Raw genomic sequence first — 18,930 nt, forward strand, 5'->3', positions numbered from 1 at the left:
GTTCCCAGGTCTTCCTTCTCCCCCTCCCCAAGGCTGGGCACCAGCTTAGCGCTCGTCCGTTCATTAGTATATATTTTTATTACCCTAATTATTTTGTTAATGAGATGTACATCCCCTTGATTCTATTTATTGCTATTGTTTTTGTCTGTCTCCCCCGATTAGACTGTAAGCCCGTCAATGGGCAGGCATTGTCTCTATCTGTTGCAGAATTGTACATTCCAAGCTCTTAGTACAGTGCTCTGCACATAGTAAGCGCTCAATAAATATTACTGAATGAATGAATTGTGGGCAGGGAATATTTCTGTTATATTTTACTCTCCCCAGTACTTAGTACAGCGCTCTGCACTCAAGCGCTCAATAAAGACGATTGACTATCTGTGAGTCCCAAATAGGACGGGACTGTGCCCATCCTGATTAACTTGAATCCACCCCAATGTTTAGAACAGCGTTTGACATGTAGTAAGCGCTTAATAAATGTCATTACCGTTAACAGCTTTTCCATCTGAACTCTGTGTCCGCCATCAACCATTTCTCAGAGGTCCTTAGTTCACATCTATAGAAGTCAACAAATTACGAATCACTTCGCAAAACACTACATACCCCAAAACTTCCATCAGCAGGAAGTTTAGAGAAGACACAAACTTGAGGCTGGCCTACTTGCTGTTATATTGTACTCTCCCAAGCACTTAGTACAGTGCTTTGCACACAGTAAGTGCTCAATAAATACAGTTGAATGAATGAATAGTGAAAATTTTATTGGAGTGTAGACAGTGAGATCTCCTAGGAATATTATGGCAATTCAGGGATTCCCAAAGCTCAATTCCAACACAAGGTAGAAAATGCAAAGCCTTATTAATTGATTACCGAACTGGATTTTTAAGAATAAAATATCGTTCTTAAATAAGAAAAATTATAAAACAGAATAGAAAGAGGGAGGATTGGATTTTCTTGCTCTGGTTCCCATCTCAAAAACCGTCACTTTTCCCACTGAATAATGCATTTAATGCAACAGAGACTACTTCAGTTTTCCACCTTTAAAACTGTAACAAAATAAAACAATTTAGTGGGAACATTCCCACCTCCCCACCCCTTCCGTGTATTAAACTAATGACTCACCTAATAGGAAAAACATAAAACACGTGGTGAGTCCTTTCACAATCTACCATACTTCTGTCACCTCCTTAGAGGAACGCAGTCCTGATTCAAGACACAGATTCAGTTAATCAGCTACTGAAGAGGCCATTCTTCTAGATAATATTTATCAGAGCTCTGCAAAAATCTAGGTCTTCCACCTTGGAGGATTCAACAAACATGAGATCCTTGCTGCTCTACTTTGAAAACACTGTGGTCTAGTGGAAATAACAAGGGACTGAAAGTCAAGACACCTGGGTTCTGATCCAGTCTCCTCCACTTACCTGCTTTATGACCTTGGGCAAGTCAGTTGACTTCTCTATCCCTCAGTTTCCTCATCTGCAAAATGGGGATTCGATATCTTTCCTCCTCCTCCTCCTCCAAAAGTCTCATATGGGACAGGATCAGTGATGATGATGACAGTGGCATTTGTTAAGCGTTTACTATGTGGTAAGCACTGTTCTAACCACTGGGGTAGATATCAGGTAATCAGGTTGTCCCATGTGGGGCTCCCAGTCTTAATCCCTATTTTACAGATGAGGTAACTGAGGCACAGAGGAAGTGAAATGACTTGCCCAAGGTCACACAGCAGACAAGTAACAGAGCAGAGATTAGAACCCACATCTTCTGACTCCCAAACCCGTGCTCTTGCCACTAGACCATGCAGCTTCTCTAGTGTCTGGTCTGATTATACTCTGTCTACCCTAGCACATAGTAAAGTGCTTGATACATATTGGGTCTTTAATATAACAATCGTTATTGCTATTATTATTATTGATAATAATTAATCGTATTTACTGAGCGCTTACTGTGTGCACAGCACTGTACTAAGTGCATGGGAGAGTACGATATAACAGAATTGGTAGATTCATACTCACAGTGAACTTACTGTCCAGAGATAACAATAATTTCAGGGGGCCAGGGCATTTGTGAAATTCTCTAAGCCATATCAGAAGCCCGAGGGGATTAGTGTCTAGAACCCGGGCCTGGGAGTATGAAGGTCATGGGTCCTAATCCTGGATCCTCCACTCGCCTGCTGTGTGACCTTGGGCAAGTCACTTGCCTTCTCTGGGCCTCAGTTTCCTCATCTGTAAAATGGGGACTGAGACTGTGAGCCCCATGTGGGACAGACTGCATCCAACCCAATTGGCTTGTGTCCACCCGAGTGCTTAGTTACAGTGCCTGGCACACAGTAAGCGCTTAACAGATACCGCGGTTAACATTATTATTAGTCTGGGGATAGAGTGGAGAGCAGCCTAGAGCTGGCTGAAATCTGTAAGGAGCTGAGTGACTTTATTATTATTACTGTTGTGGTATTTGTTAAGCGCTTACTCTGTGACAATCAACGGTCTAAGTGCTGGTTACAGATAACAGGATGCTTAATAGGTAAGAAAACTGAGGCGCAGAGCAGCGAAATGACTTGCCCAAGGTGCACAGCAAGCAAAAGGCGGAACTGGGATTGGAACCCAGGTGCTCTGACTTCCAGGCCCATGCTCTTTCTCTTAGGCCAGGCAGCGTTCTGTAGCCAAAAATAAAAACGGAAACATCCCTCAGCCACTGTCAAGTCTTCATGCTGATGAAGTTTAACGTTCAGTCAGTCGTACTTATTGAGCATTTACTGTGTACAGAGTACTGTACTAAGCACTTGGGAGAGTACAGTATAACAGACACATTCCCTGCCCATAACGAGCTCACAGTCTAGAGGAGGAGTTTACACCACAGCGAGCTCCACAGAACCATCCGTCCCTGAATGTGAAGGCCTCTGACATCAACTTCCTCAGTTCAGGCCACGCCTGGTCCTCACCTCCTTCTCTTTCGGGTTATCTCCGCCTAGATTTCTAGCTACAGACTAAAATTCACTAGACCAGGACCGAAACTCTTCATCCTAAATCCCTTAACCTAAAACCATCACTCTGCCCCTCGCATTCAAGTCCCTAGTGTCACGTCTGCTTCTCGCATTCAGTCTGTCACTAAATCCTGCCTATTTCTCCTCTGCGATAATTTACGAACCTTTCTATTTCTCGCTGTTTCCACAGCCACCACCACAGCTTTACAAGCTCTCTCTCCACCTATTATCTGGACTATCGCAACACTCTCATTCATTCATTCAGTTGTATTTATTGAGCGCTTACTGTGTGCGAAGCACCGGACTAAGCTCTTGGAAAGTACAGTTCGGCAACAAATAAGAGACAATCCCTACCCAATAACGGGCTCACAGTCTAGAAGGGGGAAGACAGACAGCAAAACAAAACAAGTAGACAGGAATCAAAAGCAACAATATAAATTGGATTATAGATAGAGACACATCATTAATAGAATAAATAGAATAATAAATATGTATATATATGTACCCATGGGCTGTGGGACGGGGGTGGCGGGTAGAGAAGAGTAGGGGAGTAGGGGCAGTGGGGAGGGGAGGAGGAGCAGAGGAAAAGGGGGCCTCAGTCTGGGAAGACCTCCCGGAGAAGGTGAGCTTTCAGTAGGGCTTTAAAGGGCTTTGAAGTAGGGTTTTGAACAATCTCCTTGTTGGCCTCCCTGTCTCCTGTCAATTCCCCTTTCCAGATGAGCCCTTCCTCACCCCGGACTCTCAAGCCACCACTTTATAAGTGTGGTATTTGTTAAGCGTTTACTATGTGCCCGGCACCGTATTAAGCATTGGGGTGGATGCAGGCAAATCGGGTAATACACGGTCCCCGTCCCACCCGGGGCTCACATTCTCAATCCCCAATTTGCCCATGAAGTGACTTGCCCAAGGTCACACAGCAGACGTGTGGTGGAGGCAGGATTAGAACCCATGACCTTCTGACTTTCAGGCCTGTGCTCTGTTCATTACTATCCACCCCACCGCTGCTGCACCAAATCACAAATTTCTCTGCTTTCGACATCCTAGGAGAAACTCACCCCCTCCACGAAACCTTCTCTGACTAATCTCCGGCATCCGGTCACGACACCCACAGTACCCATTTCGGGACTTAGTTACTTCTTCGACACCTTACAGATCTATTTCATTTCATCTTCAGTGTTTCCCTCCCGGTCTTAGACTGAAATTGTCCCAAGAGGTCTCATGGGAAATTGAGCCAGAGAGGGTCATCCCGTGCCATGGGCATATGAGGGAATATCAACAGTTGAGCAGAAGCCAGGTTGGGGGGGGTCCTTATCTGTCAGATGGGGTCTTGGCAGTCACCCCAGTGCTGGACCTAGCTTCCCTGACTGGGATGATGGGTGTGTGGTAGATGGGATGACCCACTGTTCCACAGACACTGTCCATCGAGCAAATTGATGATGCTACAGTCCCAGGCTTCCGGTGGTTAACGAGCATGACCCGGTGTAGTCCCAGCCGAGGGGGTTGAGAAAAACCAGGAACCTCATACAATGCTCATCTTCCAGAATGCTCGTGGTCAGGCGGGTTTTGGAAGGCTAATATGAAGCCAGCCAGGGCACGGTTGAGGACAGGGTAGGTAGGGAATACACACACCCAGCTTTCCAACTTTAACCGTGTTTCATTAACCTAATAATAAAAATAATGTGTAGCATTTGTTAAGCGCTTACTACGTGCCAAGCACTGTTCTAAGCACCGGGGTAGATACAAGTCGATAACAATAATAATAATAATAATTACAGTATTTGTTAAGTGCTTACTACGTGCCAGGCACCGTTCTAAGTGCTGGGGTGGATACGAGCAGGGCGGTCACAGTCCCTGTCCCACCTGGGGCTCGCGGTCTCAATCCCTATTTTACAGATGAGGTAGCTGAGGCACAAAGAAGTGAAGTGACTTGGCCAAGGTCACACAGCAGACAAGTGGCAGAGGCAGGATAAGAACCCATGACCTTCTGACTCCCAGGCTGGTGCTCTATCCATACAGCAAGGTCAGATACTCTCTTTTAGGTCCCACAGGGAGCTCACAGTCTAAATAGGAGGGAGAACAGATTTTGAATCCTCAGCTGAGGAAAGTGAGGTGCAGAGAAGTTAAGTGACCGTCTCGAGGTCACGCAGCAGGCAAGTGACAGGGCCGGGGTTAGAACCCAATCCTGACTCCTAGGCCCGAGATCTTTCCATTAGGCCATGCTGCTTCCCCACGACCAAACCCTGTTCTCCCCATGGCTTTCTCATCGCTGTAGACAGCACCACCATCCTTCCTGTCTCACAAGCCCATAACCTCGGTGTAATCCTCAACTCATCTCTCTCATTCAACCCACACAGTCTGTCACTAAATCCTATCGCTTCTACCAACACATCATTAAAATCTCCTATTTTCTCTCCATTCATTAATCTAAGCATTTATCCTATCCCGCCTTGATTACTGTATCAGCCTCCTTGCTGACCTTCCTGCCTCCTATCTCTGTCTTCGCTCTGTTGCCCGGATAATTCTTCTATAAAACCTTTCAGTCCTTGTTTCCCCACTCCTCACCTCCCATGGTTGCCCAATAAATATAATCGATTGATTGACTACATAGACCTCAGGGTTCCCCCTGACTGAGTCTCTCTCTCTCTAGTAAGAGGCAGCATGGCCTAGTGAATAGAGTATGGGCCTGGGAGTTAGAAGGACCTGGATTTTAATCGCAGCTCCACCACTTGCTTGCTGTGTGATCTTGGACGAGTCATTTCACGTCTCTGGGCCTCAGTTACCTCATCCGTAAAATGGGAATGAAGGGCGTGAACCTCATGTGGGACAGGGACCGAGTCCAACCCAATTTTCTTGTATCCATCCAGCACTTCAGTATAGTGCCTGACACACAGTAAGCGCTTAAATACTACAGTTATATTATTATTCTTTATTATTAAGTCCATCTCAAGCCAGGCTTTCCACAGTCGAGCAAGTTTACTCCAATCCAGGTTGCCATTCCATGTTGCAGTACGGATGCTTGGGTCCGTTGACTATAAGCACATTTTGGGCGGGGAATGCGTTTGCTAATTCAGTTGCACTGTACTCTCCCAAGTGCTCTGCACCCGGGAAGCGCTCGGTAAATACCACTGAAGGATTGATTGACTTCTGGCTATTTCTCTATGCTGTGGCAGTTCTGCACTCATCCGACTTCACAAATAGTACCCCAACGGTTGGGTCCCCTGTGATGAGATGTCCGTGGGATGGGCCACCCTGCAGCTGGGGATTCTGGAGGGGCAGAGCTCCTGGTTATTGAAAGCCATCCTATCCTTCCGGGTGGGATGAGGGCCCCCGCTAGAGAAGTTGGGTGTCCAACTCGATTTGTTTGTATCCACCCCGGTGCTTGGTATAGTGCCTGGACCATAGTAAGCACTTAAATACCGCAATTATTATTATTGCTATCTCCTCCGAGAGCCCTTCCCTAAGCCTGCCTTTACTCTCTTCTGCATTACCTTGATGTACTCCCTTTATTCCCTCCCCCCAGCCCTATATCAATTATGTCCTTATCTGTAATTTATTTATTTACATTAAAGTCTGTCTCCCCCTCCAGACCATAAGATTGTTGTGGGCAGCGAATGTGTCTGCTTATGTTATACTGTACTACTCCCAAGCACACAGAACAGTGGTCTGCACAAAATAAGCACTCAATAAATACTACTGGATGAAAAATAATAATAATGTTGGTATTTGTTAGGCGCTTACTATGTGCAGACCACTGTTCTAAGCGCTGGGGTAGATACAGGGTAATCAGGTTGTCCCACGTGAGGCTCACAGTCTTCATCCCCACTCCCATTTTACAGATGAGGTAACTGAGGCCCAGAGAAGTTAAGTGACTTGCCCACAGTCACACAACTGACAAGTGGCGGATGAATGAATGAAATGGGGCGAGAGGTCAAAGTGCTGGGCCGACAAGACTTCTCAGGGCCAGTTTCAGATAAGGGAAAATTTGTCAAAAAATTTGTCCCACCTTCCATTCCGTTCATTACGTGGAAACCCATTTGACCCCCACCCCAGACTGAGAACAGTATCAATCGACGGTATTTTCTGAGCGCTTAGTGTGCGCAGTGCACTGCAATAAGCGCTTGGGAAAGAACGATATAATAGATTTGGTAGACATGATCGCTGCCCGCATCGAACAAACAGTCTGGTGGAGGGAAACACCACCCATCTTCCTTGCCCCAGTGCCACTGTTTTCCCTGCCCAGATTCTTATGACAAAGATCCCTCTTTTGAATTCTGACCACTCTCGTCCCCTGCCATCCTACTGTAACCCAACCCCTTCTCTCCCTCCCACTGGCAGCCACCTTTACTGGGTTGTAATCGTATATTGGCTCTAAGGAGTCTGGCGTTTGGATCATCAATCTATCATCAGTAGTATTTACTGAGGATTTACCGTGTGCAGATCACTGTTCTAAGCACTTGAGACGAGTACAATAATAATAATAATAACGTTGGAATTTGTTAAGCGCTTACTATGTGCCGAGCATTGTTCTAAGCGCTGGGGTAGACACAGGGGAATCAGGATGTCCCACGTGGGGCTCACGGTCTTAATCCCCATTTTACAGATGAGGTAACTGAGGCCCAGAGAAGTGAAGTGACTTGCCCACGGTCACACAGCTGACAAGTGGCAGAGCTGGGATTGAAACTCATGACCTCTGACTCCAAAGCTCTTTCCACTGAGCCACGCTGCTTCTCTAGAGTATAGTAGAGGAGTAGCATGGCCTAGAGGGTAGAGCACGGGCCTGGGAGTCGGAAGGATGTGGGTTCTCACTTCAGCTTCACCATTTGCCCGCTGTATCATCTTGGGCAAGTCACTTAACCTCTCTGTGCCCCAATTACCTTAATCCCTGCAAAGTGGGGATTAAGACCATGAGCCCCATGTAGGATATGGACTGCGTCCAACTTGACTAGCTTCTATTTCCCCAGCACTTGGTACAGAGCCCGGCACATAGTAAATACTTAACAAATACCATTCCAAACTAGAGTAAATTGGCACAAGCCCTGCCCTCAAAGAGCTCACGGTATCGGGGACTTTTCCAGGACAAGGATAGCTTCCTGTCACCTTCGTGTGTAGCTGCTACGGCTAGGTTCCAAGGTTTGGAGTGGAGGAGGAGTATCGTCTGGTCCCCTGGATTCGTGGCGAACGCAAATCCGCTCCGTGAGCTCACCCGAGGGCAGCTTCCACAATCTGCTTAAACCTCGATGGTTATTAGCCCAATATTTAATCCCGTCCCAGCAATGAGTCTCTAAGTCAGGAACAGAAACGGTTGGAGCTGGACCTGGGGAAATTAAATTCAGAACCAACAGCTCTCCAGCTGCCTTATCCCCACCTCCCCCGTGCCTGGAGCTGGCAGTCGGCGGAAGATCGTTAACCTCTTTTCTCTGCAGAGCCGGATTCTCATCCGATGTAGCTCACGGACAATCCCTGATGAGAAACACAGGATCGGCAACAGTCCCGAATTCATTTCCTAGAAAAACAATGGCTCGGCCCATTTTCCCATTCCACGCCTCTCCCCCGCCACCGACTCCTCCTCCGTCTCCCCTGTCCCTGGGGTCTTCCGCTGTATCCCCCAAACTCCCTCTGGATAAATTTAAACAGGATACATCTGGTTCAGAGCGGGGAATCTAGCTTCGGCATATAGCAGGCAAAAGTAGACTGCCCTGTGCCCCTGTGCACAGTGTGGGCAGCAACTCTTCTCTGCGAGGAAGCCGGGAGGAACAAAATCAATGCATCCATTGCGAGTTTCTGGCAGAGACCAAGCTTGTCCATGGGTTGAAGATCTATTGGATGTAGCGCTCGGAGATCAGATCGCTTTTTGAAACCTGAGCTGGCACCGGAGCAGGATATTTCGACCGTCTCGGCTCGTGCTCCCTTTGTTGGGGGATGTTCCGGTGAGGTTTTCTATCTCTATAGATCGCTCACCAACACAGAAGGAGAGAACGAGGCCAGGTCTAGGGAGAGACGACGAGGGCGTTATCAAGCATTCAAACAAGCGGCCCCGCTGACTCCACTGGGCGTTGCTGAGTTCACTTGATTTTAAAGGAGCGTGAGACTGTTGCGTTTTACAGAGTGGAAACTCCCTAAGAAAAAGTGGGGAGAGGGCTTTCGCTTCAGAGACGGTGTCTGAAAAATCAGGGACGGGTTTGTTGACAAACACTCCGGCTTCTTTCAGAAATGAAGCTAAGGGACTGAAGGGAAGAAGCAAGGAAAACGCAGCAAGGCCTAGTCGAAAGAAGCATGGGCTTGGGAGGCAGAGGACCTGGGTTTTAATTCCGGCTCCGCTGAGTGACCCCGGGCAAGTCACTTAACCTCTCTGAGTCCCTGTTTTCTCATCCGCAAAATGGGGATTCAATACCCGTCCTTCCCCCTTGGATTTTGAGCCCCAGATGGAGTGGGACCGGGTCCAATCTTATCATCTTGTTACTACCCTATCACTTCGCCTCCCCTCTCAGGGTCGCACCCGGAGAGTTTCCAATACTCTACCAGTATCGACTACAAGATGGAGAGTCGAGCGGAGGCCCACCCATTCCATTCCTAGCTTGGGCAGTGGCTAGCAAGTGGAAGGCAATCTGCTCCAAGTCAAAAACTCACCTGTGCTGGGCAACAGTGGCATGGGATTGAGTTGAGGGCAGAGACTCAAGCTTTACTGTGCAGGAGGAGGCAATGGTAAACCACTTCCATTTTTTTTTTTTTTTTTTTTAACAAGAAAGCTCTGCGGGTACACTACCAGAATGATTGCAGTTGGAGGTGGGGTGTTCTGGGTGAGATGTGAAGCAGCGTGGCTCAGTGGAGAGAGCCTGCGCTTCGGAGTCAGAGGTCATGGGTTCGACTCCCGGCTCTGCCACTTGTCAGCCGGGTGACTGTGGGCGAGTCACTTCACTTCTCTGTGCCACAGTTACCTCATCTGTAAAATGGGGATTAAATGGGAGCCTCACGTGGGACAACCTGATGACCCTCTATCTCCCCCAGCGCTTAGAACAGTGCTCTGCACATAGTAAGTGCTTAACAAATACCAACGTTATTATTGTGTGTCCATGGAGTCCCCATGGGTCGGAGACTACTCGACAACTTAAGACAGGACCCCGGTCCTTAGTTCGGTGCTTGGCATATAGTTAGCACTTAACCATTATTATCATTATTAAGAAAGACCCGAAGTATTCTAAGGGAGATTATATTTCTCAGAAAGCCTAAGCTTCCTGCATTCCCATAGTCTTTTCAAAGGTCGAAAAACAGTCAAAGGTGAGGTTTTCTTGCCAGTTAGGAGGTCTCCCACTTTTTTACGAGTGGACTGTCTGCCCTGGGCTGATGTGATCTCGCTGTCTCCTGGAGGAATTCCGTGTACAGTGAATAGAGTGAGCATTCGTCCAGTTTTTACCAAGGATGATCTGATTTTCAGCTGGCTTGTCCCCTGACCCGTACCGGCATGACATCATCTGTGTCCAGCCTGATTATCTTCTATCCACCCCAGCGCTCAGTACAGTGCCTGACACATATTAAGTGCTTACCAAATGCCACGATTATTATTAATCGTTCTTATGTCCACAAGACTGACTTTCAGCACCCGCTCTCCCTCCTCTGTGGCTCTGCCGCCAGGTTCCATGGCTTGACCAGAGCATCTGAGTTCCCGCAGACCTGGGAGAAGGACGTAGTAGTTCTAGAGTCACTGAGGAGGAGCTGGGGTGCCCCAGAGAAATGCTCTAGTTTCAAGCCAATTCTGACCCAAAGATTTCTGCAAAGATAGTAGCAGTACAAGAGGGGAGACAGCATAGAGGAAGGAGTATGGGACTGTGAAACAGGAGGCTTGGGTTCGAGACTTGGGCTGACCGTGGGCCAGCTATTTAAGCTCTCTGGGCCTCAGTTTCCTCATCTGCAAAATGGGGATAAAATAGATTGTGAGCCCCATGTTAGACAGAGACTGTGTCTGATCTCAAAGTCTTATATCCAACCCAGAGATTAGTACACAGCAAGGGCTCCATGAGTGCCATAATTATAACGATAAATTCTGCAACATCATCGTGTCTTGCTGCATCTTGTTGGTGAAGTGTGTGTGACATTGGTGCCTGATCCTAGAGCACTTCCCCTTGGGAATCGCTGAATCTCCCACTTGCTCTGGACTCTTTGGAGTTTTCCTCCCACGTCTGTCTGAACTCCAGTGCCTTATCTGAGCTGTGGGACTTGGCAGTTCTCTCTCTCTCCCCATTAGGTTATCAAATTACCAAAAGAGCGAGAGAGCTACTTCATAGACTCCTGGCTTCATTAGGATTCTAATAATAATAATAATGTTGGTATTTGTTAAGCGCTTACTATGTGCAGAGCACTGTTCTAAGCACTGGGGGAGATACAGGGTCATCAGGTTGTTCCACGTGAGGCTCACAGTTAATCCCCATTTTCCAGATGAGGTAACTGAGGCACAGAGAAGTGAAGTGACTTGCCCACAGTCAAACAGCTGACAAGTGGCAGAGCCGGGAATCAAACTCATGACCTCTGACTCCGAAGCCCAGGCTCTTTCCACTGAGCCACGCTGCTTCTCTAGATTCTAGAACATCTATGCCTCTACACAGGCACCACTGAGGGCTTTCGCTTCTTGCGTTGGTGTGGAATTAATTTTCTTCCTCTCTGACCTGCCAGAACTAGGACCTGGCAGCGTAAGGTCTTATTTCATGATGCTTAGACCTGGGAGTGCATGTCTGATAAGGTATAGAATGAATTGGGGATAAAACGGGGAATAGGAGTTTCATCGAGATTTCTCGGGTTGGTTTCGACACGGTAAACGATCCTTGACGTGGAGGCTCCAGGTGAGAAGAAATGTTTTAAGCTCACACGTTGTGTATGACAAAGGAAAACGTACTTGGAAAACTTTGAAAGCAGAGGCCAGAGGGCCGTGTTACGTTAAGGGAACAATAGCTGCCACTTGACGGGCTCGGACAAAATTACCGTGATGATGAATTTGGTGCAAGGCTAGGCATTGTGAAAACAATTGTGTCAGGCCTCTTCTCCTTCTCCATCTCACCCAGGGACCCACCTTCAGGGAAAAGCACAAGACGTGGGGGTTTCCTGCTAGTTGGCTCTGCCCTATTTACTTCCATGGACAGGAGTGGGGTGGTGTGATGACTCCCCGGGAGGCCAGGATGGATGGCAAAGCCTTTCGTAAGCTCTCCGGGAAGCCTGTTTCCTCTCGTTCCAGTCCAGTAAATCAGGAGAACAAGGGACAGAGAGAATCAGAGACGGGAACAGCTGACCTAAATCTCTGGGGGTGACGGAAACAGATTATTTTATTTCTAATGGGAAGTCTTTGAAGCCTGGAACCCAATTAAAAACACATCCCATAGTCATTTGTGACTCAGTAGGGATGGCACCGAAATGTCCCAGAAATGTGAGTGGGCTAGCCCGGTCTCTGGAATGTAGGGGATGTCTAGTTTTTGAAATAATGCCTACACACTAATGGGCCCACACCCTCTCCCTTGTTTTAATGGTATCTGTTAAGCGTTCACTTTGTACCAGGCACTAGGGTAGATACAGGTTAATCGGGTTGGACACGGTCCCTGTAACCCACAGGGCTCACTGTCTTAAACCTAACTGTACCCTTGAGGTAACTGAGGCGCAGAGAACTCAAGTGACTCGGCCAAGGTCACACATCAGAGGAGTGGCCGAGCCAGGATAAGAGCCCAGGTCCTTCTGGCTCCTAAGCCTGTCCACGAGGCCACGCTTTTCCTCCCTTCCTTCTGGCCCACCAGTGCTGTCCCCAATCTTCAAGGTCCTCTTGAAATGACATCTCCCTCAGAAGGCCTTCCCTTATTAATCTCTGATCTCCCCCTCTTTTGCCACTTAGTGCTTCCACATCACCTAAACTCATAATCATCATCGGTATCATCAGTGTCTTATGCTGTCGAGTCATCTCCGACTCATAGCAACTCCATGGACACATCTCTCCCAGAACTCCCCACCTCCATCTACAGTCGTTCTGGTAGTGGATCCATAGAGTTTTCTTGGTAAAAATACATAAGTGGTTTACTATTGCCTCCTTCCACACGGTAAACTTGAATCTCCGCCCTCAACTCTTTCCCATGCCACTGCTGCCTGGCACAGGTGAGTTTTGACTTGCAGCAGATTGCCTTCCACTCGCTAGCCACTGCCCAAGTTAGGAATGGAATGAGTATGCCTGTTTGACTCTCCCTCCCATAGTCGAGACTGGTAGAGGACTGGAAACTCTCCAGGTGTGACCCTGAGAGGGACGTCATCATCATCCTAGCGTTTATTAATCACTTACTGTGTGCCAAGCGCTCGGGTAGATATAAAATAATTGGGGCTCACATGGGCCTTAACGTACAAATAGGAGGGAGAACCAGTATTAAATCCCCATTTTAAAGATGAGGGAATTGAGGCACAGAGAAGTGAAGTGATTTGCCCAAGGTCCAACAGTGTGTGGCAGAGCCAGGATTAGAACCCAGGTCTCCTGTCTCCCAGGTCACACTCTTTCCACCTAGAATATTTAACCATCTCCACTGGAGCACTTATGTACGCATCTTTATCCTTATTACTATTAGGCATTAAATTTGAGTGTCTGTCTCCTTTCTAGACTGTAAGATCCTTGAGGACAGAGATCATGTCTACTAATTCTATTGTACTCCTCCAGACACTTAGCACAGTGCTCTTCCCAGAATAAGCACATAATAAATACTACTCATTAGAGAAGCAGCGTGGCTCAGTGGAAAGAGCATGGGCTTGGGAGTCAGAGGTCATGGGTTTGAATCCCAGCTCTGCTACTTGGCAACTGTGTGACTGTGGGCAAGTCACTTCACTTCTCTGTGCCTCAGTTACCTCATCTGTAAAATGGGGATTAAAACTGTGAGCCTCACGTGGGACAACCTGATTACCCTGTATCTACCCCAACGCTTAGAACAGTGCTCTGCACATAGTAAGTGCTTAACAAATACCAACATTATTATTACTGATCAATTGAGTATACAACATTGTCCAAAATATCAGGAAAGAGCCCTGCTTACTTGGAGTAACAGATCCAGACCAACATAAAGAAAGCCATCAATTCAATGATGGAACTAAAATTAGTGTTTTACATTCTTATTCTGTACAATGTTTTCCCTATTTTACTTTTAAAAAAATATTTTAAGTCTTTTCTCTGTGTCAAACGTTGTTCTAATAGTAATACAAATAATAATCATGGTATTTGGTAAGCACTGACTATATGCCAAGCACTTTTCTAAGCTCTGGAGTAGATGCAAGGTAATCAGGTTGTCCCACGTGGGGCTCACAGTCTTAATCCCCATTTCACAGATGAGGTAACTGAGGCACAGAGAAATTAAATGGCTTGCCCAAGGTCACACAACAGACAAGTGGTGGAGCAGGGATTTAGACCCCATGTCCTCCGACTCCCAAGTCCATGCTCTTGCCACTAAACCACTCTGCTTCTCCGGGGCAAAGGGGCCTCCCTAAGTCCTCCTCTCTCCTTCTCCCACTCCCTCTGTGTCGCCTTAACTTTCTCCTTTCATTCGCCTCCCCCTCCCAGTCCCACAACGCTTATATAAATATGCATAATTTATTTAGTTATTTATGTAGATTAATGTCTGTATCCCCCTCTAGACTGTGAGCTTGTTGGGGGCAGGGAATTTGTCTGTTTGTTGCTATATGCTACTCTCCCAAGCGCTTAGTACAGTGCTTTGCACACAGCACGTGCTCAGTAAATGCATTTGAATGAATGAATGTTACAATAGGACGACCTTCCCACAGCATGACCATTCTGCATGTCTGATTCAACCAGGATCAGAGGACCAACTTTCACGGTGGAAAGCCTGCCCACCCCTGCCCATGGCCTGGAAGAGGTGAAGGCCAAGGAAAGAAAGGTGAATACACTGAAAACCAGAAGGAGTGTGGCCTCCCGAAAAGAGCACAGGCCTGGGAGTCAGAGTACCCGAGTTATAATCCCACCTACAACACTGGTCAGCTGGGTGACTTTGGGCAAGTCACTAAACCTCTCTGTGCCTCAGTCACCTCATTTTTAAAATGGGGATTAAGACTGAGTTCTACATGGGATGGGGATTGCGTCCAAACTGATTATCTTGTATATATCAGCGCTTAATACAGTATGAGCAAGACTGAGCTCCTCATCTTCCCTCCCAAGCCCGGTCCACTCCCAGACTTCTCTATCACCGTGGATGGCACGACCATCCTTCCCGTCCCGCAGGCCCGCAATCTCGGTGTCATCCTTGACTCGTCCCTCTCGTTCACCCCACACATCCTATCCGTTACCAAGACCTGCCGGTTTCACCTCTACAATATCGCCAAGATCCGCCCTTTCCTCTCCACCCAAACGGCTACCTTACTGTTACGGGCTCTCGTTATATCCCGGCTAGACTTCCGTGTCGGCCTTCTCTCTGACCTCCCTTCCTCCTCTCTCGCCCCGCTCCGGTCTATTCTTCACTCCGCTGCCCGGCTCATCTTCCCGCAGAAACGATCTGGGCATGTCACTCCCCTTCTTAAACAACTCCAGTGGTTGCCTATCGACCTCCGCTCCAAACAAAAACTCCTCACTCTAGGCTTCGAGGCTCTCCATCACCTTGCCCCTCCCTACCTCTCCTCCCTTCTCTCTTTCCACCGCCCACCCCGCACGCTCCGCTCCTCCGCCGCCCACCTCCTCACCGTCCCTCGGTCTCGCCTATCCCGCCGTCGACCCCCGGGTCACGTCCTCCCACGGTCCCGGAACGCCCTCCCTCCTCACCTCCGCCAAACTGATTCTCTTTCCCTTTTCAAAACCTTACTTAAAAATCACCTCCTCCAAGAGGCGTTCCCAGACTGAGCTCCTCTTCCCCCTCTACTCCCTCTGCCATCCCCCCTTTACCTCTCCGCAGCTAAAGCCTCATTTTCCCCTTTTCCCTCTGCTCCTCCACCTCTCCCTTCCCATCCCCACAGCACTGTACTCGTCCGCTCGACTGTATATATTTTTGTTACCCTATTTATTTTGTTAATGAATTGTACATCGCCTTGATTCTATTTAGTTGCCATCGGTTTTTACGAGATGTTCTTCCTCTTGACGCTGTTTAGTGCCATTGTTCTCGTCTGTCCGTCTCCCCCGATTAGACCGTAAGCCCGTCAAACGGCAGGGACTGTCTCTATCTGTTGCCGACTTGTTCATCCCAAGTGCTTAGTACAGTGCTCTGCACATAGTAAGCGCTCAATAAATACTATTGAATGAATGAATACCTGGTGCACGGTAAGAGCTTAACAAGTACCATTTAAAATAAAAAACTGAGACTGCCTGATTTAGGATAACCAAGAGGGCTGAGATGCATAGATGGTATAGTAAGGGGAACAAAGGGAGAGAAAGAAAAGCCTTTTTCTTTAAGTGGTATATTTGCCCCGTACAACATGCCACCAATCAAGATGTAGCCTAGGTGACGATACAAACTTTCACCCTCCATCCAGTGAATAAAGACCCATTACCTTGACCCCCAAGCACATCCACTGGAAGAACATAGCACATTATAGCCGATCCTTCCATTATTCTCTTCCTCTCACTTTAAAAATCAAATTTGAAATCTTCTCGTGACTTGTAAATTGCACCAGCATTTGACAGTGACGGTGAGATATGACTTAGAAAAGAAAGGGCAAAAGAAGGAATAATAAAGAATGCCTCCATTAATGGGGAATGAAGATTAGCTTTTTTTTTCTGATTTAAAAAGTTGAACTTCTGCCTAAACGTCCATTTCATGAAGGTTTTACACAGTGGCTCTCCATTTCAGACTCCCTAAATGTCATTACAGTCCTAAGGGGATTGTGTAGCCAGAAGACTTCAAAAAAATGAAAGCCCAAAATGATGCAAGATATCGAAGAAATGAGAAGTAACGAAAATATTACACATTATCTACTTCGTTTTCTTTCCTTTTACCTCCAGGTCTTGAGAGCCAAAAGAAAGTGACACTGGATCAATATCTTTTTTTGGGGGGAGGAAAAAAGGAGAGCTCTTTAAAAGAGAGTGAAAGCCCGATATTGTTTGTCCTAAAAAATCCAGGTTTCTTCATCCACCTGATAAGAATCAGGAAGAATTTGAACAAGAAATTCCAAGAAGTGATTTTTATCATTAGGGTTACTGGAGTAAATAAACCTAATCAGGTTGGTCACAGTCCATACCCAATGTGGGGCTCAAAGTCTAAATTCCCATTTTACAGATGAGGTAACTGAGGCACAGAGAAGTGAAGTGACTTGCCAAGGTCATACAGCAGACAAGTGGCAGAGCAGGGACTAGAACCCAGGCCAGTCAGTCAGTGCATCATATTTACTGAGTGCTTACCACGTGCAGAGCATTGTATTATGCGCTTGGGAGAGTATGATATAAGACACTGCCTGCCCACAACTAGCTTACAGTCTAGAGGGCAAGGCACACATTAATATAAATAAATGAAATTACGGATATTTACTTAAATACTGAAGGATTGGGAGAGGAGATGAATAAAGGGAACAAGTCAGGGTGACGGAGAAGGGAGTAGGAGAAGAAGAAAGGAAGGTCTCTGGGAGGAGATGTGCTTTCAATAAGGCTTTGAAGGAGGAGGGAGTAATTGTCTGTCAGATATGAAGAGGGAGGGAATTCCAGGCCAGAGGCAGGACGTGAGCAAGAGGTCAGAGGCGAGAGAGACGAGATCAAGGTACAGTGAGAAAGTTGGCATTAGAGGAGCAAAGTGTGTGGCCTGGGTAGGAGAATAACAAGGTGAGAGAAGGGGATCGGTGGCTCAGTGGAGAGAGCCCGGGCTTGGGAGTCAGAGGTCATGGGTTCGTATCCCAGCTCCGCCACTTGTCAACTGTGTGACTGTGGGCAAGTCACTTAACTTGTCGGTGCCTCAGTTACCTCATCTGTAAAATGGGGATGAAGACTGGGAGCCTCACGTGGGACAACCTGATTACCCTGTATCTACCCCAGCGCTCTGCACAGAGGAAGCGCTTAACAACTACCCACATTATCATCAGATGATTGAGTCTTTTTGAATCTGATGGTAAGGAGTTTATGTTTGATGTGGAGGTAGATGGGGAAACTGGACCCCTCAGGTTTTCGAGGAGTTGGGAAATGTGGCCTGAACGTTTTTGTAGAAAAATGATTCGGGCAGCAGAGTGAAGTATGGACTGGAGTGGGGAGAGACAGGAGGCTGGGAGGTCAGCGAGGAGGCTGATACGGTAATCAAGGAAGGTTAGGATAAGTGCTTGGCTTATCATCAGAAGATCCTTCTGACTCCCTGACCTGTGCGCTATCCACTAAGCAATGCTGCTTCTCAGGGGTCTACAATGGGGTCGTGGTAAAAGATTTGACGTGGGTCCTAGTGCACTTTCAGTTTCTTCCAAGGGCTCAGTTCTGTCAAGGAGCTCCCAAAGCCAATATGGACTTCCCCTCCTTCTGTGTTCCTGCCCTCTAGTGTACGGGCAGGAACTGAATTGTAACTTGGAGGTAGGGCTTTGGGAAAAATCATGAAGAGGACCATTCCCTGCTCTGTAGAGGAGGCCAGCATCCCTAGAGAGACCCATAGAGCCCAGTCAGTGCTCAATCAATAGCTGGATGGCAGTGTTAGAGCTAGAGAAGCAGCGGGGTCTAGTTCATTCATTCATTCAATAGTATTTATTGAGCGCTTACTATGTGCGGCGCACTGTACTAAGTGCTTGGAATGTACAATTAGGCAGATAGAGACAATCCCTGCCCATTGACGGGCCTAGTGGTAGAGCTCGGGCCTGGGAGTCAGAAGGTCACGGGTTCTGAGTCTGGCTCCACCGCTTGTCTGCTGTGTGACCTTGGGCAAGTTCATTCACTCATACAGTCCTATTTATTGAGCGCTTACTGTGTGCAGAACACTGGACTAAGCGCTTGGAAATTACTATTTAGCAGCGAGTAGAGATAATCCCTGCCCACCGTGGGCTCACAGTCT

The 18,930-nt window shown here is 47.4% G+C and overlaps 2 non-coding genes across 2 annotated transcripts; one reads left to right on the forward strand and one right to left on the reverse strand.

Moving 5' to 3' along the window:
- Positions 1–9,455: 9,455 nt before the first annotated feature.
- On the forward strand, positions 9,456–9,593 carry LOC114815957. Its single transcript, XR_003763749.1, has one exon. It is a non-coding gene; the product is annotated as a small nucleolar RNA SNORA7 (small nucleolar RNA).
- A 3,516-nt stretch (positions 9,594–13,109) lies between these two features.
- LOC114816127 lies at positions 13,110–13,245 on the reverse strand. The gene has a single exon (XR_003763913.1). It is a non-coding gene; the product is annotated as a small nucleolar RNA SNORA7 (small nucleolar RNA).
- Between the last annotated feature and the right edge of the window lie 5,685 nt (positions 13,246–18,930).

Source organism: Ornithorhynchus anatinus, chromosome 1 (genome assembly GCF_004115215.2).
Source record: "Ornithorhynchus anatinus isolate Pmale09 chromosome 1, mOrnAna1.pri.v4, whole genome shotgun sequence".
Taxonomy (NCBI): Eukaryota; Metazoa; Chordata; class Mammalia; order Monotremata; family Ornithorhynchidae; genus Ornithorhynchus; species Ornithorhynchus anatinus.